Consider the following 23,962-nt stretch of genomic DNA (forward strand, 5'->3'; position numbering starts at 1 on the left):
GGGGAGAAGCTGGCTGTATGCAAGCCAAGAAGAGAGCTCTCATCAGTAACTGGGCCAGCTGGCACCTTGATCATAAATACCTCGCCTCCAAAACTGTGAGAAATAAATGCCTGTTGTTTAAGCCTTCCTATCTATGGTATTATGGCAGCCACAGCTGACTAATACAATTGGTCTTAAAAATATGGCCTTAATTTAGGTATGTGAAAATTTCATACTTTAAAGTAATAACTGTACGGTTTTTGTAGGGGTTAAGGAGGCCCCATAAAATGTGCCACCCTGACACATAGACTATTTTGAAGTGAAGACAATTGAGGCTCAAAGCTCTCAGGCAGCACATTTTACTCCGGACTTAACTACCTAAAATATTTCAGATAAAGGGCCAGGGCCAGGAAGAGCTCTAGAGATAACTACAAAGGGTATGGACTACATATTGTTGGAGGCACACCTCAGGGCTTAGAGACAAAAGTCCTCTCTGTGTCCCATTGTCTCTGCATGTCATAGCAAAAATTTGTTTTTTCCATCTCCAGTGAATTGCCTTCCTCCACTTTGACATCCCAGACTCATATTCCTTCTCCTTAGTTCAGAATAGCACATAAGTGCCAATTACCTGTCTGCCTGTGGGCCCCCATACTCTTATGGAGCCCCCATCTATATGAAATTAAGTTTGTTTCTTACCCCCACTAATCTGTCTTCTATTAAATTTATTATTAGACCATCCAAAGAACTTACCAAGGTAGGAGAAATATTTCCTCCCCAAGAATTTTAAGATGGCATCCACCTCATTACTGAACATTTCAATTTATTGAGCCTTGGTTCAGATGGTCCCTAAACAAAGAAGAAACATGTTCCTAAAATGCTTATATTTAAAACATCCATTGTTCAAACCACATCCAAGTTTTATATTTTAAACATTCATTGTTCAAATCATCTGGCCATTTAGGATACAAGAGCTGAAAAGCTATGCGACTTTGATAGATGTAACCTGGATCCTTCCAATGAAAAACAAGAAAAAAGTAAAGAGAGGCCTCTAGATTTATTTACGTGTGCGTTTGCAATTTGGTGACTTCTTTTCTGAGTTCTTTTATTTAATATCCAGTAGATGACCTGCTACCAATTCCATCCCCATCTGATAAAAGAAAAATAAACCACTCACCCAGCTATCAGGTCAAAACTGGGAACAGCCTAACATAAGAAAAAATATTCTTTTTCAAAGTCTCTTTATTTTCCAAGCTAACAGCAGTGTGAGTGCTACTGCTGTGCAGCCACTCACTGGAGCTGTTGAAACATGAAACAGCTTTAGGAAAATACCAGTGGCTTTAATTATTTCTCTACTGGGAATCTTTAGCTTCACTGAAAAGGGTATATGAGTTGTTTAATGGCCAAGTGGTAAAGTAAAAAGAATATAGAGAACACCTCCACCAACATCTCCTTCTAGGTTTCATCAAAATATGGTTCGATGGCCAGTTGGATGACCTCTGAAAGGTGAAGAGTCATTGTGAATCCCTACCATTTCTTCCTGTGATATATGCTGAGAAACTCAAGAACAGGAAGCCTTATATCGGAATCTGACTCAGACATGCTTTTTCTGATTCATCCATAGCTTTGCTTGGAAACCTGTACGTCATGGCCTTGGCGGGCCCCCAAGCTTCCTCCTATGCAGTCTGCTATTTTTCCGCTAGCTTACCCAAAATAGCTGGGCAGAGATTTAGTACAGTTGGTATGTTGGTGTTTATAGGCCAAAGTGTTGTCAAGTTTCCTTCTGTGGGCAAGCAGAGGTTCTTGCAGACTGGCAAGAACAGAAAGAAAGGTGGTTCTGGCTTGTTTCCTGGATGAGTTAAAGACCCACTTTCCCTCCTCCAAACAACCCCCTTATTAGAAGACCTATGCCATGTTCAGTCTCCCTCTCTATCTTCCTTAATGCTCTCAGAGATCCTTCATCCCATTCTGAAACCCAAGTGATTGGAATTACAGTACCATTAGTAATATATTTAAACATACCTATTATCTAGCTTTCTGCACAAGCAAGAAAGAAATTTCCTTCTGGAAAATTTTCTGCTACATTATTTCTAGCTATTCTACTTTAAAATTCAAAGTCCAATATTTGGGAGGAAAAAAAAGCAAAGGATTAAGAAAACAGTTCCTACACTTAGGTGAAAAGAAGAAATAGATTGCTAACTTTTACTATGCTGTCTATAAGCCCTGCTCCACCCCCAGTAAAATATTTGCACCTTACTTCCTAGTTTTATAGAAATGGACACCTCCATTCTTCCCTTTAATCTCCTCTTCCGTACTAATTGTGACCCAATAAAATAAGAAAATGACCCAGGTCTTTCTCATCAGTTATATTCTCCCTGATAAGTTGCTACTTTCTTTGCAATCCCCCAATCACACCCCTGCTGTTCCCTCAGGCCATGCTACACAATAAGATATAAATTGGTGATTTGATCCAGGTTTCCCTCTTTGATTACCCAAGTATAGATCAAGCATACATCTCTGACATGGAAAAAACAACAACACAATTACAGATTACACTCAGGAAATCTTTTTCCCCACTTGGAATCACTGACCTCCTCTGCAGCCACGGAGTGAGCCAATGATGGCTCTCCTGCTGCTCTTTCTCCTGGCCAGGGCAGGATGGATCATGACCCTTAGGTGCCCCAGGTACTCTATAAATCCCCTATTCCTAATGCCAATACATCATTAGAAACAAAACCAATACCATAATAAATAAATAAATTTTTAAAAAGAAACAAAACCAATATCAAACCAGGAATGACTGTTTTACAGTTTTCAAAATTGCACCAATACATATATATGCATAAGTGAAGTTAGGTCTGTCTAAATCTAATAATGTGTGCATGTATGTGTATGTATATGCTTTGCTGGGCTCTTTAGCACTGAGGTATTGGGCATCCATGTGTAACCCAGCCTTGACTGAGGCTTCCAGTTTGGATGCTTGTCCTCCTGACTTTACATCTACATGACCCAACCTGACATGGCTCATCCTGTGGAGAATGTCCTAAGGAAACTGTGAGAAAAACATCAGAAAGGATCAAATATCAATATTTTGTCCAGCTGCCAATGTGGTAGCTTCTTAATAATAGGATGAAGCCACCGGGAACACTAGGTGTTTATATATATTTTAAGAACACCAGCTCTGAAAGAGAGCTCCTCTTGGCAGAGTGCATAAACATTTATATTGAATGTCCCAGCCCCAGCACTTTTTAAGCATTACCTCATTAATCTTCAAAGCAGCTACATAAGGCAGGTATAGAATTATTTACTTGCAATTTTAAATGCCCCACTTAATACATGTGGGAGAGTGTGCAGTGACAGCACTTCCAAGACTGGCTCCTGACAGTCAGGCCCCAGCAGAGAGGAGGAGCCTCTCTGTGAGCTCCATCTATTCTACTCAGTCTTCCCCTCCTTTCCCATCTCCCCAGCACCCTCAGTTGTCTCTTTTAGGTCTGCATCCATCCACAGGAGCTTCCCCATCATCACAAGCCCCATCCAAACGTGTTCATCTTTCTAGAATCCTATGTTTTTGCCTATATGCTGAGCAACACTGAGTTAATTCAAGAAATGCCTTGTGTTATAGTCAGTATGCCCTACATGTCACCATTCTATTTATATATTTTTAAATATATTTTTATTGATTTCAGAGAAGGGAGAGGAAGAGAGAAATAGAAACATCAATGATGAGAGAGAATCACTGATGGGTTGCCAACCCCACAACAGGGACCAAGCCCACTTCCTGGGCTTCACTACCTCCCAGTCTTCTTTATCATCTAAAGCAATTTCTGTATGCATGTGTATGCTCACGTATGTGTGCGCATCCTTTAATTTAAGGCATACTTCCAATATCTCTACCTTTCTACTCCAGCCTTCAATGTATAGATCCTCTATATTTTCCTTTAATTTTAGATTTTAGATATTAGTATGCATTTAAGGGGTCCTATTTTGTATTTTGTGGAGGGACACTCGATATTCTGTACTTCCATTTTTCAGAAAACTAATATACAGCACATCTGGAATGATTAAAGGCACCAGAACTATTATTATATATTTACCATAACAATTTTGAAATACTAGCTTCGAGAGGTAAGAGTTACCCAATACTTTTTATTCAGTGTCATTAAATTTTTTTCATACTTTTTGAGATATTTCCTCAATGGTACAAATCCATTTTAAAAAAATATATTTTATTGTTTGTTTGTTTTTACAAAGAGGAATGGAGAGGGATAGAGAGTTAGAAACATTGATGAGAGAGAAACATCAATCAGCTGCCTCCTGCACACCTCCCACTGGGGATGTGCTGGCAACCAAGGTACATGCCCTTGACCGGAATTGAACCTAGGACCCTTGAGTCCGCAGGTTGACAATCCACTGAGCCAAATCAGTTTCGGCAGTACAAATCAGTTTTAATCACCAGACCAGACAATGTGGTTTGTGAAAGACAGAACCTCCCTCCTCGTGTAGTGGGAGTCCTTGTTCCGTCTAAATCCTTATTCGGAGTGTATCTCAGGGGTTACAAGCTAACATTTAAACTACATAATAGCAGCTCTGCTGACATTTCAAGTCTCTCTATGCATATTTTTATACAAAGGTACTAGCTAATACAGGAGGATTCCTCCAGGGACAGATTGAGAGAAAGCAAATTTTACATCAATCTAAGAAAGAAAGAAAAAAAAAAAAAAAAAAGCAAGTCCCTACCAAGAGCAGACATCTGGGATAAGTAAAATGGCGTATCTACTGTTTTTAATTAATTGTACCTCTAACAGTTTATCTAAGATAAAATTCTAAATAGACTTCCATTCATATAAACACAGATGTGTCTCCAGTGCCTAGCACAGTGCCTGCTACACAAAGATGCTCAACAAAGTATTGCTGAAAAGAGCAAGTGAGAAAAACAATCTAATGTCAAATATTAATATTTTTTTTACTTTCCTCCATTGTATATTATCCCAATGTCAGCTTTCTTCCATTAAAAGGAAATCATCAGTAGTTTTCAATTGTTTAATTATATTTTAGGAGATATACAAAAAATTAAAATCTCTGCTCATAAAACATGAGCCAAAAACCATCTAACTGCCTAAGTATAGCCATTCTCAACTGCCCTCTATTTCCTTCTTAAGCACCACTTAAATGTTCCCTTATTGCCAATCCCATATATGTGTCTTAAATAAGTAATAAGATAATTAGCCCTGAAGTATACACACTCAACAGGCCAACTATTAAACTAATACAAGATATTTGGAAAATATATTGCATTATAAAACGAAATCATGAAAACTCAGTAGAAAGTGAAATTAGCTAGTTGCAGGGCAAGACTGAATGAGACAAGTTTGTATTGTGGTCTCCATAATTCCAACATGAAAATTTCTTGACAGAGCAGGGATTGTCATGGAGATCAGGAGATCAGGGATCTAGCTGAAATGTAAAAACTAAGTAGCCATGTGAGCCTGGACATGTGATGGTCTCCAATATGCGTTTTTTGTTTTGTTTTGTTTTGTTTTGTTCTGTTTTGTGTTCTTGCACACTGTAGACATGGAATAAATATTTGACCCAACTTTCCTCATCTATAAAAATTATCAGCTCAAGAGTTTCTTTTAGGACTAGCATGCAGTGATTCTAAGATTTTAGGTTTCACTAGCATAGAATCAGAGACCAATTACAAAGTGAGGGGATATGAAGAAACTTCCGCTTTCTGAAATTTATAATCAACCACCTCACTAGATCCATCCCAGAATAAAAAGGAAGATTTCCCATTTTCTCTAATGTTTAAATATCTAGAATGTGTTCTTTCACACTGAAAATTAGTTTGTTTGTTTTTAATTTTAAGAAATAATATCTTGGTTTCATATCTTTACTTGAGGTGAATCCTTATGTGAGAACTAGGGTTGGAACCCCTGACATCCTCTGGCCATCAACAGGATAGGCTGGGCTAGATAGTGTCCTTAACCTCAGTTCTCTCACAACCAAGACACATGTCTAGGCCATCATCACTAAAGCAATCCAAATTGAGAGCTTTGAGTAGTCCAGTTAACTCAGCTGAACAATGTTGGCTAGGAATAGTCACAACCAAGAACCATTTAGACCTGACCATTCAATAATTATCTCTTGTTACCCTCCTCTGTACTATTGCTAGGCATTGTGGATTCAGAGGAGAACATGACATAACCCTCCACTCAGAGTTTGTAGTTTAGCAATTCATATATGACAGGATATACAATAGTACATATGAGGAACCTAACAGTCGTCAGACAAAAAAGAAGGCAACAACTAAGATAACACTTGGAGGAAAACGGGAGTAGAATAAAGCAATAAGACCTTAGGGATGGGTGACCCCTCTGGTAGAATAAGAACTGCAGTGTTGGCCAGTGTTTTTTTTACCTAGGTCTGGTCTTCCACACACCTACAGAGTCCCAATTAGGAGAGCTGCTAAGTATGCAGATTTCAAGGATCCATCCCATCCTGACAATCTGAGTTTCTTGGGAGTGTAACCTGAGTTCTGAATTATAAAAATTAATCAAGGGATTTTGATAAAAGTTGAGGTTTGAGAACCCCTGCTATAGCTAGCATCCCCTTCCTGTGTGTGGCTGCCAATATCCACACAATATGCACAGGAAGATGCACAGTATGCTCAGCAACAGAGACTCTTGATGGGTTCTTAGTCTCAAGATTGGAGTTTTGAAGAAGATTTGAGTTGTGCAGAAAAAGCAACTAAGGTTCTGGACAAATTACTAACCTAGGATTTCACCACAGAAGAAGTGTCAGCATTCATGGTCTAGAGCTAGAAACCAGAGCAAGACAAAGTCACAAGAATGAGAAAAACATTTTAAATAATACCTAGATTTTAAGGTTGGAGTTAAACTGGCATAAAACATGACCTCATGCTGAATTCCAGAATGTTGGGCCAGGTCTGTGTTTATGAGTCAGTTGGACTCTGAGGATGAAAGAAGATAGTTTCTGAGGCTGATATATCAAGCAAGACCATATATCCTGGACTACATAATATGGTGTGGTGTGTTAGCTTATGTTATAACTTAGTATTCGAATAAAGTCATTAAAACCCTTTTTCCCTATTATCATTCTCAGTGATTGTAGATATATTGCTCTCAATATTTCAACACTCATCTCCTTTAGAGTTAGGTATAATCTGTTCATATTCATAACCAGACCTAAACCTCAAATTGAGGTGTCCTCTAGCAAAATTAAGACCCACTTTTTTGCTACTTCAGATCAACACAAATTTGTGATTGTAATTTGAAATCACTGATCAATGCTGGCCTCTCAAGTGCAAAACAATAAAAATCCTTTAATCAAAGTACTTTTCTGACTTACTCTGCATTTAGAAGAAAATTATTTTCACTGATCCTAAATGGCAAGTCATAAGATCAGCTGAAAGAGCTATGAGCAATATCAAGCAAATTGATATTTGTGTCCTCTTATATTAATGAGACCAACCCTGGTGTTCAGGTTCTTGTCATACTAGCCTGCTTGACATTCAGCCACTTCCAACACTCATGGCAGTTCTAACCAAAATGTGCACAACACTCTCTTCAGCTAGCTTTTTGTAAGGAAACAAAGGGCAATACGTGGTACAGGCTCTGGATTCAGAAAGATGTGACTTAACTTGTGTGAATTTGGGCAACTTATTTATCTCCAAGATGCTTATCTATAAAATGGAGGTGATATTACCCAGCTCTCTAGTTCATTGAACTGCTCTGGAGATTGAGTTAATGATACATAAAATATTTAGAAAAGCAATGGTGAGCTGTTATTCTTGTTTTTCTATTATTGTGCAGATCACCTCAGCACACAGGTACTGTGAGGTCACAGCCACAAAAAGTGCCTTTGTTGCCGAAACCTGTTTGGCTCAGTGGTAGAGCTTCGGTCTGCGGACTGAAAGGTCCCAGGTTCGATTCCGGTCAAGGGCATGTACATTGGTTGCGGGCACATCCTGGTAGGGGGTGTGCAAGAGGCAGCTGGTCGATGTTTCTCTCTCATTGACGTTTCTAGCTCTCTATCCCTCTCTCTTCCTCTCTGTAAAAAATCAATAATATATATATATTAATATATATTTTTTAAGTGCCTTTGTCTTACTTAGGTATGTCTTCCTTAATAATGCAAAGTGCCTCACATGTGTCCTCTTGGAATTCCCAAGAGAATGTTGCCTGTACTCCTGATCAAGTTAATTCTACTACAGTGTGGCATCGTCGTGTTCTACCTCTCCTGTATGGTGCCCTGAGTAATAACCAAAGTCCATGGCTGAGGAGACTGTTGGTAAGAATGCTCTTGTCTGAACCTACAATACTGCCATCTGATGTTTCTAAAGCCCCAGTGCATTAAAGTCCCAGTGCTGTCACATTCCATCACCTGGAGCATGGTGACTGAGTACCAACCATTCACAGTTTCTGAGAGAATAATTTTTCAGCTAGTTTGTGGAGCCTTACCCTCCACATAATTCAACTCTGTGTCCATGCTCTAAGCCAAGGTAACCATTTCTGAAAGAAACTATAGGCTATCCTTCATTCTCACTCCCCACTTCCAAGTTGCTTTCAGTAAATCAACCTGGCAATAAACCTTTCTAACAGTGATTAACAGAAGACAGTATAGTTCAGTGGTTATAAGCAAGGGGTCTGAGTTCGACTACTTGGGTTTAATGGGGAAATGATAGTGCCTCAGTCTTTTTTTTTTTTCAGCAATAAAATTGATATAATAATAGAACCGAATTCATACAGAAATTTTTGGAAGCCTAAATGAGAAGTTTGGAAACACTTAGCATGGGCTCAGCGCATAGAATTGGCTCAATAAATGGTGGTAATGGACATTACCTTTCACTCTGTTTCTGGTAGCCACACGTTATGCATTGCATGTTGTGTGCTCCCAAAGTTAACATGTTTAATAACCCCCAATGTGATGATAGTTAGAGGTAGGCCCTTTAGGAGGTAATTAGGTCACCAGAGTGTAGCCCTCATGAATGGAATTAGTTCCCAGAGAACTAGCTCACCCACTTTCCACTACATACAGACACAAGTTGGCAAACCTGGGAGAAGGCTATTACTAGAACTCAACCATGCAGACACTCCAATCTCAAACTTCCCAGTCTCCAGAACTGTGAGAAATAAATATGTGTTTTTAGTCACCTAGTTTGTGGTAATTTGTTATGGAAGCCCAAATTGGCTGAGACACTACTACTTAAGTTTAAAACAAAACTAAGACTTCTTCCGCAACCTAACAGAATTGCAAATGTGTCTGTCCCTACAGTTTTGGTTTTCTTTGTAATGGTTACTATGGGCTCAATAGCTGTTGGAATAAAAACCACTAAATTATGAGAAAATGATATGGAACTTTGTTTTACAAAACCAACAATCGATTATATACTATGTAAGATTAAAGGATTGGGTTTACAAAGATACATTCTTCATTTTATATAAACTTGGCACCCAAGCAAATTAGTTGAAGACTATGACACATTGATTTAATTATAGTTTTATAATCATTGTTCCCCAGAATTACTCCCTTACTGAAAAAGTGAACCATGAAATGTGTTCACATAAATATCCCAGTATATTAAATCAGCTCAACTCATAGTAATAACGTGTGTATATCACCTAGTAATATAAAATATTATTTAACTTTTGTAATTTAATCCTCATGACAACAATATAAGAAAATTATACCAGATATTGTTTCTATGTTATGGATAAGAAAACTCAAGCTCAGAGAGGGTAGGTATAAATTGTGCAAGTCACTCAGCAGATAATGGTAAAACCAGATCTCTAATCAGAGCCTTCCTAATTCCTATACCAATGCCTGCTTGCTCAGACAGTACTGGTAAAAATTAAGTGTGTGCTTTGATTAATTTTGTTGTATATACATTTTGGTTTGCCAGTTCATACCTTTCAATATTTCGCAATTCATTTACTGAGCATGTGTCACAATATATGGTGCCAAGTATCACTGACATTCCTTGTCCTCCTTTGACCTCTTTTGAATTTCCCTCTGGGGAAAGATCATGGGCACAGAGAATCCAGAAAGCAATTTGGAAAAGAGTCAGAAAGCACGAGTCACCTAAGGCTGGCTTCACTGGGTTTCTTTGAGGCTCTGAAGGACCTGTGAGAAAACATAACATCAAGGATGAGAAAAAGGCAGGTCTGCACAGATTGTGCTCTCTTTCTTCTCCAAAACTTTACTAGACAGGGAAGGATCTCTATACTTATTTTCTCCTTAGAATTATTTGAGGATATTTATGAAAATTCCACATAGGCCACCTAAGGTGGAATCCCTAGGAGAGGCCCAAGGATATGGGTACTAGTTTATATGGGTATTAGGTGCTTCCATTGTGCAGGCAGGGTTTGAGAACCAGTGCAATGGGCTAATATCTCAAGGTCATATCTCATGATCAAGGGTAAGAGAAAGAATTGTGTAATACCAGGTCCAGTAGAAAAACTGGAATTTGGGTCAAGAGACAGCCCGATCCAGACTCCTCATATCATCTCTGGCAGCAAGTGCTAAAATAGGATAATACAGGGAGCATGCGTTCTCACAGGTTCAATTCTCCATTCATTTACATTCCCCAAGTTGTTTCTACACAGGAAAGATAACTCTATTCCCAATTTTTATTGTGACTTCTGTGATTATGGTGTTGGGCCCTAACTAGTTTGGCTCAGTGGATAGAGCTTGGGCCCACAGACTGAAGGTCCCCAGGTTTGATTTCAGTCAAGGGAATGTACCTCAATTGCAGGCACATCCCCAGTAAAGGGTGCGCAGGAGGCAGCTGATGGATGTTTCTAACTCTCTATCCCTCTCCCTTCCTCTCTGTAAAAATATCAATAAATTTTTTTAAAGGCTTTGCTGGTTTGTTAGAGTGATAGATTCATCACACATACACACACACACACACACACACACACACACACACCAGGCAGGAGATCATTCAAATTTCATCCTTCAGAATAGAATCTGGAAATGTAAAGCCTATCAATTTTATCCCTATTTTATCTACTCTCTAAAATTTCTTGGACCTGATTATTTTGTGAGTTAAAAGAAAATAACCAAAAAGTAAACTCTTATATGAGAAAATAAATTCATATATGAGAAAAATCCTAACTTTGGCTTTGCTTCATATTGTATGACTAAAAATATTTTTTCAAAGTCAAATAATTATTTATGTGTTTTCAGTCAGTATTCTAGTATTCCATATGAAGATGTAGTCATTTTGCCACTATTCTGAACTTGTCCGATCTGCCATAATAAAAGATACAAGTTATAGATTTAAGAAATTCCATAGGGATTCTTTAAGTCTATCAACAGACAAAAAAAAAAATCATTCTTGAAAAACATTTGATGGCATGTTAGACTGGTAAGTCAAATCTCTCCAGAAGCAAAAATTAACTATGATTACTTGATGTAAGACATCACTCAAACCAATCAAATGTTATTTTGGGAAATCATAAATTTATATCCAGCATCAGTTTGTCACTCATTACGTTCTTATAAGAATGATTAGGAAATTATCTTAATAAGTAAACGTTAGTCTTAATTTCTTCATAGTTTGATGGCTTAAAAATATAAGTTTATATCAACCAACTGAGTCTTGCTAAAAATCACAGCCTGCTTGGAGAGTTATTTATTCTAGTATTAATAAATTTTATTCAGGGTTGATGAGGAAATTCTTGCATTGTTCCATTCTGTAACATTTCTAGCTACCACATGATAGCAAAGCTTTCAAAATATGGTTTGATAATTAATATTAAGAAATATTTACTCGTTACCTATCAGGTCCTAGGGCACCGTGTGAGATGCTAGAAATGTATAAAAATCTCATTTTCGACAAGTGTCCCAATATACAAAAACTCTGGAGTAGACTGAATTCTTGCCTAGGTATTGTTGTAGTGACTGACATGAATCACTACCTCCAGCAGTCAACTTAACAGCAGGCAAAGCTATTTAACAGGGAGTCACTGATCCTACAGCTGTACTTTGTCGCATCTTTGAAAAATGCTTACTTTGAAGATCTCCATGGTGTAGAGAGGAAGCAAGATGTAACTTAAAAAATGACTTATAAATTGATGAAGAAAGATATTTTAGCGCCACAAGGAAATCATTTTGTCAGTAACTCAGATCACAAAGGAAGTAAACATAGTGAAGAAAATTTAAAAAAAAAAGATCCCATGAATTCGATGATAAAGAAATCAATTTCTTTTCCAATAAACATATTTTAAGTACTACAGCAAGAAGAGAAATGAAGAGTTTCCCTTTTCACTCCTTTCCCAAAAGAAAAAGACCTAATCACAGGAGTCTCTTAAGGATTCTTAAGGTGCCACAGTGAACAATTTTAGTAATGTCTATCTTTTAGTGAGAAGCATGCACTCCTTTAGATTTGCTTCCAAATTACACCCGACATAAATGTCAATACTTCCTTCCATACTTATTGAAACTGAAGAAGAAGAAAAAAGAATATCTGAGATATCATTCATTGATCATTTAATCAATTCCAAGAACTGATCTCAAACATCGTCTTTCTTTCTTTTTTCAGTCTTATTGACAAATAAGAAATGCACATATTTAGGGTGTACAAAAATGTTGTTTTCATATACATATTCATTGTGAAGTGATTACACTTTAAAATGATTAATGAGGCTAAAAAAATATCCATTGTCTCACATAGTTACCTTTTTTCTTCTTTTGTGTATGTTGAGAACACTTAAGATCTATTCTTTTAGCAAGTTTCATCTATACAAAACATTATTGTTAACTATAGTCACTAAGCTGTATTTTAGGTCTCTAGAACTTATATCTGAAAGTTAGTACCCTTTGACCAAATCTACCCATTTCCCCTACCCTCCAGCTCCTAGTAGCCACAATTCTGCTCTGTTTCTATGTTTTGTTTTTTGTGTTTTTTTTGGATTCCAAATATGAGTGAGATCTTGCAATATATGCCTTTCTGTGACTGGCTTATTTCATTTAGACTAATGTTCTCTAGGGTCATCCATATTGCCACAAATGGCAGGATTTCCCTCTTTATCATATCTGTGTGTGTGTGTGTGTGTGTGTGTGTGTGTGTGTGTGTGTGTGACTATGGGTGTGCATGCATGTGTGTATCCTAATTATCCTCTGACAGATGATGAATAAAGAAAATGTAGAAATATACATATATATATTAGAAGACCAATGCACAAAATCCATGCACAGGGGAGGGTGTCCCCTCAGCCCAGCCTGCAGCCTCTACAATCCAGGACCCCATGGGAGATGTCCAACTGCAGGTTTATGCCCAATCCCTGGAACATCCCTCTCACAATCTGGGACCACTGGCTCCTAACTGCTCACCTGCCTGCTTACCTGCCTGCATACCTGGTTGCCCCTAACTGCCCCTCCTGACAGCCTGATCATCCTCAACTGACCCCCTGCTGACCTAGTCGCCCAGAACTGCCCCCCTCTGCTGGTCTGGTCACCCCAAATTGCCTCCCCCCACTAGCCTGGTTGCCCCTTACTGCCCCTCCTGCCAGCCTGGTCGCCCAACACAGCCTGCAATTCAGTCATTTGGTCATCCTTCACTAACCCCCCTGCGGGCCTGGTCACCCCATGCAGCCTGCTGCTTGGTTGTTACTGTTACTGTGATGGCATTCTGGACAATTTGCATATTTCTCTAATATATATGTAGAGGGAGGGGGGTCTGAGAGCTTCATTTGAGATCTGAAAATATGCTAATTATAATATCTTGCCCTTAATAACTGGTTAATTATAGACTAGCTGAGACAAAATTCTACTAATTCAGAATTTTGTCTATGGCTGCTTTCAGGTCAAACAGTACAGAATTTTTTATAAACTTAAAAATCAGCCAAAACCGGTTTGGCTCAGTGGTAGAGCGTTGGTCTGCGGACTGAAAGGTTCCGGGTTCAATTCCGGTCAGGGGCATGTACATTGGTTGCGGGCACATCCCCGGTGTGGGCTGTGCAGGAGGCAGCTGGTAGATGTTTCTCTCTCATCGATGTTTCTAGCTATCTATCTCTCTTCTTTCTTCTCTGTAAAAATCAATAAAATATAAATTTAAAAAAAAAAATCACTAAAGCTAGATAATTTTAAAATATGGCCCCAAATACTTTCACATTCCTCACATGGTGGCGGCAGAGTACCTACCTGTATTCCACTTAAATCTGGGCAAGTTGTGACTTGTATAGACTTTCCAGATTAGGTTTGAAAAGGTCATGCCTCTTCCATCTCATTCTCTGGGGATGCTCACTGTGGGGTAAGCCAAGCATCATGTAAAAAGTTGGGTTATTCTGAGACCTCCATGGAGAAGAGGACATGAGCAAGTGCTCTAATCAGCAGTCCCAGATAAATTCCTACCTGATGACCAGCATCAACTGCCAGCCATCTTGGATGTCCAGCCCAGTCAAGCCTTCAGATGGTCTAGGCCAGGCGTCCTCAAACTTTTTAAAGTGGGGGCCAGATCACGGTCCCTCAGAGAGCTGGAGGGCCGGACTATATGAACTACTAATTCCTACTGTAACACCTCGGCTGCGCTCACTGCCCAAAAATCCTGGCGGGCCGGATCAGACTCCTCTGCGGGCCGCATGTGGTCCGCGGGCCGTAGTTTGAAGACGCCTGCTAGGCCCTGACTGACATATAACTATAACCACATGAAAAACCCCAAGTGAAAACTGTCCTCCTGTCAAGCCCACTTTGAAATTCTAACTTAAAAACTAAAAGTGAGATCAAATAGTTGTGTTACACTTCCAGGTTTGGAATAAATTTATTACAATGCAATAGAAATTCATATGCCAGGAAATGTAAATTTTTTCTTATCACGTGCCACTTCACCTGTATGTTATAACTCTGCTTTCCATGTGGTAAGAAAATAAGCCATCTAAAATGCAGTCAAATGTAAACAAACATTGGCTCCGATTTACATAACAAGATAGAAAAATATTAAAACTGGGAGATGTTGTTCACTTCAGTCTCCTGAAAATACAGGCCATGGAGGTTGGGGCTCTTCAGGAACACCGATGAGTTAGAGCAGAGTTGGTCAAACTACAGGGCTACAGACCAATCCAGCTCAGCACTTGTTTTGTGTTCCTCCAAGCATCACTTCATCCCCTCCAGGCTGAAATAAAATAATCCCCCTCAACCTAAAGTATTTACTCTCTTTCCCTTCACCAAAAATGTTTACCAACCTCTGAGTCAGAGAATGACAAAATTGAGACAGACACAGAAGTCTTCTGATTCATATCCGAGTATTCTTTTCTGTGCTATCTGACAAGAATATGATTTTTCATTATCTTCAGCATATTTTAATGAACACATTCATGATCCTATAATTTAATTTATATCAGTACTTCTTAAATTTTGTAAGGACTTTTATTTCTTTTTGTTTTGGGGGGTTTGTTTGGGGGAGGTTGGGTCTTTTTGTATTTCTCTGTGTTTTGCCTTAAAAAAGAGGGATTAGTCACAGGAGGGTAATTTTCATGATTTAGATTTCTGTGATACCATCAGTAAAGGAAAAGAAAAGAAAATTGATATCTTAGGATTCAGCAAACTTTTTCTCTATGGCCAGAATATTTTTCATTTTGCAAAAGCCGTACAGTGTGTATCACAAGCACTGAGCTGTACTGTTTGACTTGAAAGCAACCATAGACAAAACTTAAATAAATGGGCATGACTGTGTCCAATAGATTTTTTTTTTACAAAGTAGAGACTGTCAAAGAAGAGGCTCATGTAATGCCAATATTTGTCTGTATACAATATATTTTCTCTGTATTCTAAAATAATACTTAATATCCAAATTAAATAATTGAGAATAGTTAGAGTCACTGAAGGAGGTATGCATGAGGCTGAAAGTGGTAAAGAATTATACATTTATTAAGTCATCTGGAGACCAGATGGGTTGAGCCCCAAAATGGTGCCAGTACCCAGGGATGGAGAGTCAGAGGTTTTAAAGGACTCTAGGCAGGCTTTTTTGGTTGGGAACTCCCTGGGCAAGTCCAGATCCTAGGAAAGTCCGGAGGGAAAGATAATGGTCTTAGCAAGTGGAATGTGATCTAACTGAAAGAGAATGTTGGTTGTGAAGTGGTCTAAAGGTCAGTGCCCAAAGGTTATTTCATAGACACAGCTATCAAACGCAGGAGGGTGGAGGGTATGACCTTTCCCCCTCGCACAGTCTCCTGCAAGCATCACCTCATCCCCTCCAGGCTGAAGTCTGCCTGCCCAGCATAGCTGTGCAAGAGCAATTTTTTAAAAAGAAAGTGGCCTTTAATGTATTGAGCAGGATAATTTCTCGATAGGATATAGTGTAATAAAGCTTACTATTAAATATTAAATAGTAAGCATCTCACTGTCATATTAACCTTAAGAAGTCTTTGCCAGCAAGTAATAATAATAATAATAATAATAATAATAATAGCATATAAAGATTTTTTTTCCAGGATGTGTATCCTTTACTTACACCAAAGGTAAGCTGCATTTCTATAGCTTTCTGGGCCTATGCAGAGTGAGCTGCCAGTTCTTGACTCAGTGGCCATGGCCCAGGCATCTAGTACATTCCATGCCCAAGCTCAATAAATGCTAAGGCTTTGGCCCTCGCCTCCACCAGGCCCAGACCCCACCTTCCCCACCAGAGGCTGATAACAACAGCCACCCTGCACCCTGCTCAGCCACCATGGCTGGTCCACGGCCAAGTTGGCTAAAACTTCCCGGCACCACACTCAATATGGCTGACAAGGACTTTTGTTTCCAGTGCATCAAACTAGCATTTCATTTCTCTGTGTCCCCCACCCCCCCAAGAGAAATGCAATTTTATCTCCATGTCAAGTGGTTTGATGTGTGGTAATCAGAGGGAGACACAAATTTTAAACTTGAGCTTTATGTTGTGACTAACATTAATTTAAATACCCTGCATCAAAAAACTGGCCTGTTCTTCCAAACTGCTTTAAAACCCACCACAATTTTTCGTTGTTTCTGAAACCCACAGTACAATCTGCAATGCATTACAAATTCTGAACAGGGAGCCTTATCTATATTTTCTTGTGCATTCCAAAAACCCCCCAAAATACTGATCAGATTCAGCGCCTACATTCCAAGACTAGTGCCAGTCTGCTGCAAGCTGAGAGAGAAAAGATTGGAAGTAACAGATGTTTGGGTTGCCTAGTCTTGTTATATTCAGGACTTCATCAACAATGCAAAGTTTTCAATTAGAAATGTACTATAGTTCTATTGTTCCCTATGGAAATTTCTAACTAAAACCAGAGCCTAAGAATTCATTTTTCAAACAGAAATTCTAACTGTAGTTTTGAGAACTACGTATATGTATATGTATATGTATATGTATATGTATATGTATATGTATATGTATATGTATATGTATCTTCTTAGAAGGGAAGAAAATTCCATTTGATGAGCCTGCCTTCAGCCAGCACCACAGCAGCGGGAGCAGGATTCAATGGGTGGTAAGTGTTCTCCCACTGCTCTTGCAGACTTGGTGACTCCGTGGGGTGTGCTCCCCCGACTCCTGCTGTCCAGAAGGGAAGCCACAGCGGATGCTCACAGCCTCACTGTAGGGAGAATGTTTTGTGGGTCTGGTCCCACCATGCTTGGGATAGCTCCACATGAGACATCCTGACTCGCTTCAAAGACACCAGAGCTTCTGAAGCCCCTCCAGCAGGCGCACTTACATCACCTCTGCCAACCACACTGCTCAGCTCCTGCTAGGTTTTGTATGCCAGGAAAGAAGGTGATTAGTTCCCTCCTGGATTCAAAGGGAAGAGTGAGCCGAGTCCGTTGTTTGCGCTCAAGATCTGCATCCCTAGTGGCTGTTGGTTCACATATTAGCCAACTTCAAAGGGACAGCAACACAGCTTACACTATACAGGATTTCAGAAGAGCTCAGATCCAGGGCTTTTTTGGCTGAAGATGGACCAACAAATTAAACTGGTAAAGTAAAGCCAGTTTTATTTTAACGTAAATGTATAGAAGGAAGTCAATATATTTTTGATGTTGTTATTGTTCCTAAAAATATTTTATCTTTTGTCCTAAGTCTTCCATGAAACCACCCCTAATTAGTCTATATATACAAAGTTATCTCTCCATTCTCTGGACTCTTAAAAATACATATAGTATCTGCTGACAAGTAAGCACTTTATTATATGCTACCTGTGTTAGTCTCTGTATTATATTTTTAATACTGACTTCCCAAATTGATTTTGAGTATCTCAAGGGCAGACAGAATGTCTTACACCTACTCTCAGGACCTATAATGGGTTATTGGGAATGGGGGCATAAGCTTCATTCATATTCAAAACAAAAATTGAATTTAAATTTTTTATGCTATCTAAAAAAAAAAAAGATTATACCTAGACTTCCATAGCTGTACTGGCAAAAGTGTTAAAACAAAACAGTTTACCTAACAATTTTTAATATTTCCCAGTTTCTATAATTCTCTCTTGGCATTACTTTATTTTTTATATTCCAAGAATCTCAAAAAATTAAATAAGGAAGTGTCTCACTTTACCTCAGATTTTCTGTAGTGCCTGGCACCATATTACAAGGACATGTTCAGAAAATGTTCCCTGAGGGTCAACAGATATTCTGCAGATGGAAGAAAGAAGTGCAAAACTGGGATGGCACTTGGCCATAACCCAACCAGAAATCAGACACAGAGTAACTAAAAAGGTCCCTTGGTTGAATGGTTAGAGCCCATCTCCAAAGTGATGTGTCCCCCCCCATTTTGTGTGGAGCAAAACATGTGTATTAAAATAACGGGGATGCTTCTCCTTTTAATAATGAGGTATCCTTTGAGAACTTGGAGGTAAGGTAGCCCTTTTACACTAGTAAAATCTAGAGTCAATGGTTAACCAGATAGGAGAGAAAGCCACACAGCAAACTCTCATAAACAACCCAAGGGATCTAAAAATCCCAGAACTCCAATCAAGATAGTCTCTAGAAGTAACCTCTGAGAAGCAGGACTAGACTGTAGCCTTCAAGATCTCATATAATCTTCAGAGAAAGATAGTGGGAAGCAGTTTGTGAATAGGAAAGGGAAACCAAATACAAGTTAGTCATGAGTTCACTGTGTGAGTTCATTTTATTAAGAGACTCAGGACAGCTGGTAATCCTCTGGTGACATCTTCAAACTGCCCTTATTTCCTAGGCACCTGTTTCTGCTGCCTTCTTGATTTTAGCTGATGTGGTGATCATTCATCCTGTTCACCAAATCTTTCTGGCTCTCTACCTTCTGGTTCTATGTGGAATGGCATTCCCTCATTCTTCTTTTCCTTTAGGGATAAACTTGTGACTTGTTCTGACCAATGAATGAGAGTGATTTGAAAGCCAGTGAACAATTCACACATCTCCACTGTCCTGCCTTTCCCATCATGGATCATGAAAGCACAGGTGGAGCCTCCCTCTGTCTGGGCCCTGAGTGAGAATGAGCAGAGCTCCTTGGCTGACCAGTGGGGCTACATGCCATAAACAAGAAATAAGCCTTTGTTATTTTAAGTCTTTATTATTTACCCTACATTGCCACCAAACTAAAGTACCATTGGGGCTACACTGTTCATTGCCAAGGGATTATAGAAGATGCAGGATGAGAGAGGCCTATGTTGTCACAGCAACCACTGAACTCATTAATCTTAAATATTATTTTTATACTTGAAAGTTGCCAAGAGAGTAAATCGCAAATATTCTCACTACAAAAAAGAAATGGTAATTAAATGGCATGATTAGTTGTTAACTAATATCTTGGTGGTAATCATTTTGCAATATATAAGTACATCAATCAATATATTGTATACCTTAAGCTTATACAGTGTTATACAATAAAGTTGGGAACCATGAAGTGAGTCTCTTAAGGAAAAAATTTTTTTATAAAGACAAAAGTACACAGATGGGTGCAAAGTGTCATAAATAGTTAAGATAAAATAGGAAACAACAAAAAATTTTGGAAGCATAATTTTACAAAGTGAAACAAGGAATTAGAGCAGAAAAAGGACCTTTGAAAGCACCAGCCTCAATGAACAGAAGAGGAAACTATGTTGCAGAGAATCTCCATGACCTAACCAATGTCCCCAGCTAATGACTGCAATCCAGGTTGACTGGTTCCAGTGCTAGTACTCGTTCTGCCACACCTTGCATTTGTAGGATAACGATTTTCCTGGTGTTCCCAACAAAACAGGGGAGAGAGAGATTTTCATGCAAGAAGACATCTTGTCTTCAGCGTTCACTTGGAATGATTCCTCAGGTTTGTGGCAGTGAGGTGGATTGACTTCACTGTGTAACCTTGCTTATCCATAAAGAGAGTTATCTAATGTTCTGTTTCCCTCTTTCTCAACTCTTCACCTGACTTAGGTGGAAAGATTAAAAAATGGACAAAAAATGCCTGACCCTCACATGCCTCCAAAATTTTCCAACTTTTGACCTTTATAATCTAAATAATTGTCTTCACTGTGAAGTCATTAAATATAATGACCTATTTAAAAAATAAGCTTCAGAGAAGTTTTCCCAATGCTAAACAACCTCTTTTAATTGCTGTTTTTGGAATAAGGCAGTGTTTGAATAAATAGCCTTTTGCAGTCAGTTTAGTATCAGATCATTCTTAAAGCATTATCTTAGGTAAGGTTTGGAATGAACTTGTGACTTGTTCTGGCCAATAGAATGAAAGTGATATGAGAGCCAATGAACAATTCACACATCTCTTATGTTTTCTTTTAAGATGGAACTTAGTTTTTTCACTCTGTTATAATTTTATGAACCCAATTTTTCAAGTGGAAAAAATTCAAAGCAACCAGATTTTAAAAGTAAAGAAAATAAAGAAAAATACTAAAAATCATAACCCATCATCACTCCCAGTTACTAACATTCATGGTGTCCTTAAATCAGTCTCTATAAATCAGACCAAGAGTTTATAAAAGTCAAGTTCTACCCCTTGTAAGTGGGCCCATTTCTACTATAGATATTATTGAATAATTGGCCCTCCAAGGACAATGAGCACTGACCTGGGTTCTTGCTCACCTGTTGTTGTTAATGCAACACGCCCCGCCCCCCCCCCCACACACACACACACACACACACACACACACACGAAAGTCCTTATACTTTTGCACATGCCCCTGTTCATTTTTAGAGTACAAAGCCTTAATAAATCAACATTTATTTCCTTCTCAAAAAACAAAATTTTCCTGTGATGCTCTTTAGATGAAACTGGTTTTTAAGACTGCTTTATAGTCTGCCACATCCAGCTTTTAATATGGTTCTTAGCACAATAAGAGCTCATTTTTTTCACAGACCTAAGATGACTGCACTCTTAACAGGAAGCTGAGTAACTTGGTTCCCAGCCATGGACTAGATTTACACCTAAAATACTGTGCAGTCAGCTTGAAGGAAAACCAAGATGCTCCCTGTGATGTGCATGGCAGGTGGCAGATAGAATTGGTGAAATTTGAAGCAGTGGTAAGTTTTCCTATTTCACATGGTTCTTCTCTTATAGTACCCCCAAGTTTTATGAAGCAACACAGCCTAGTTCTGTTGTGTTTAGAGCATAAAAATCACCCACCTGAGGGTTTCACTAAGGCAAGTACAGGTACTAGTGGGGGAGAGCAGGGAGAGACTGGTGGAGTGGTGAGGTCCACATGCAAGCCACACCCAGAGTGAGGCAAAGAGGGAAACAAGCTCCTAGATGAGCCCACAGCCTAAGGGAAGGTCCTCAAGGCCATGGGGAACTCCACTAGCCCAGTTGGCTGTTAGGAGAGTTTGTGTATCTCCCAGGAATGAACTTGCCTTAGCATCTCTGCCTGTCTTGGTTACTGGCTGGGAAGCATGGCCCTGATGCAAATATGGCAATCAATTACCAAGTGCATCAGCTAAGGAAACTCAATCACAGTCTCTGTATTTGGAGGTCTGCTAGGTCCATTCTCAATACCAACTCAAACATATGACCATAACCAGCTATTCAACCACTAAAAATGCCTACGTACAACAACTTTCAGCCCTTCCATCTTTCAAATGTCTCATTTTAGCCATTTTCAATTGCTGTTTTAATTATTGATAAACATCTTGATAGTTTCCAACCAAGAATTGAAGAAAAGGGAAGTCAAATCTTCTAGGATCACCAGAGCAGTACAAGGAAACTAATAGACCAGAGAGTGCCCAACTCAAGAAACCCCTTCACCGATATGGTAGCTTCAACTGGTACTGGCCCAGGTTCTGCTGCTCAGAGCTGCAGCTCAGGGCACTTCAGCAGGTCACCAAGCTCTGTCATACAATGACTTCCAGCTCTCTCTGCAAACTTGAAAGTGCTCTATCAGAGACCCATCATTACCCACTATAGAACTTCTAAGAGAAAATTGAATCAAATAAATTATTAGCAATTTCATAATAAACTTCAACTCATCTCCCATACATTTTCCTCAAACTGCCGGAGTAATTTATATATTAAACATTTAGATAGTGTCATTCTTCCTTGTCAAGTCCCCCTGAGAGGGATTTAATACAGAAGAGACCATTATATTTCAGGAGGGTATAAGTTAAGAAAGGCCTCAAAAGATATTGTGAGCTAGAAGAATTCTCAAAGTCCTGCCAGCTCTGTGACTTTATGATTGCAGATGAGTAAACTGAGAGCACATAGAGAAACTTTTCCCAACTATTAATAGAAAAGGAAGTCAGTGGAAAGGACAGCCTTGAGGAATGCCTTCTTTCTGGGCTCTCTCCTAAAACATGTAGTATGTTTTTGAACCATAGATAAGTATGTTGTCCCTTTACTCAACTTCTTTTGGAAGAAGTGGTCATTAGAGGACAGCACATGTTTGTATTTGTAAACATTCCAAAAACAGCATACCGAAGGACAAGTAAGCCTTAAAAGATAATCACGAGATTTTTGGTCTTGGGCCTGCACAAAATTTCTAAGTGTTTTCAGTAACATTGAGGACCAAAGTTCATGTCTCCCTTGACTCAGTGTTATCCTACTTGTCAGTCCAAAACAGAAGGAATATTGACACAGTGATTTCAGACAAAGTTACAGTCAAGTTGGCCTAAAACATTTGGGACATCAAAAATGTGTTCTTCACTCAAATCCATATGATTTTTTGATTGCTTGACATCAAAACTACTATATATACTCTTTCCATCTTCTTCTGTTTGCCCAATGTAGAATACAGAAATGTTATTAACTTCATAGAGTGCATGTGGACACACACACACACACACACACACACACACACACACACACACACATGCATAGACCAAAAAGCTCAGCTAGTCAACAGCTTTGGTGAAGTAAAATATGAATGATAATTAGAAACATGTGTCCCCAGCAAAGAGGCACAGAAATGAAAAGGTCATCTTTTTCCAAATGACCTAATTAGAAAAGCCTGGAGTGCTGGCTACAGTATAATGGTTTTACACAGCTTTTAACTCAGACTTCCTGTTTTAAAACAGTGCAATTTACTGCTCCTGTAGCAAATATGAGTTGTCACTTAATGCCAACAGAATTAGGCCTCACAACACCACCTGCCTCCAGCAATCTCCTCGTTAGACCCATCAGCTGAGGATAGCTGATTTACCATCCCAGAATGACCATTTAGAACCTGGTGCCAGGATCGCTGCCAAGTTGAGAACAAGGATTTCATGTCGAAGAGAGCCCATAAGGTACTTTACATTAATGCCAATTGAAATATGCATGAACAGACCAAAGGGAAAAGCACTTGCTCTGAATTAGACTATCAGCCAGCAAATGCTTCTTAGATTTTTTTTTCTGGTCCCAGAGCTAAGATTCTGATGCTGAATAATTTTAATTGCTCAAAGACAACAGATACAGACTGGCTGAAAATGCTTCAAGGTAAAAACTCCAACAAGCACCCAAATAGAATTGTCATTTTAAATAGACGCCTCTGTAAATTTGTATTTAATCTCTCTCATATTTATTCATTGTGTTGTGATGTTTCATTAAGTATTCATTTTGGTTGTCTTG

The sequence above is a fragment of the Pipistrellus kuhlii genome, unplaced genomic scaffold, assembly GCF_014108245.1.
Source record: "Pipistrellus kuhlii isolate mPipKuh1 unplaced genomic scaffold, mPipKuh1.p scaffold_m20_p_4, whole genome shotgun sequence".
In the NCBI taxonomy this organism is placed as follows: domain Eukaryota; kingdom Metazoa; phylum Chordata; class Mammalia; order Chiroptera; family Vespertilionidae; genus Pipistrellus; species Pipistrellus kuhlii.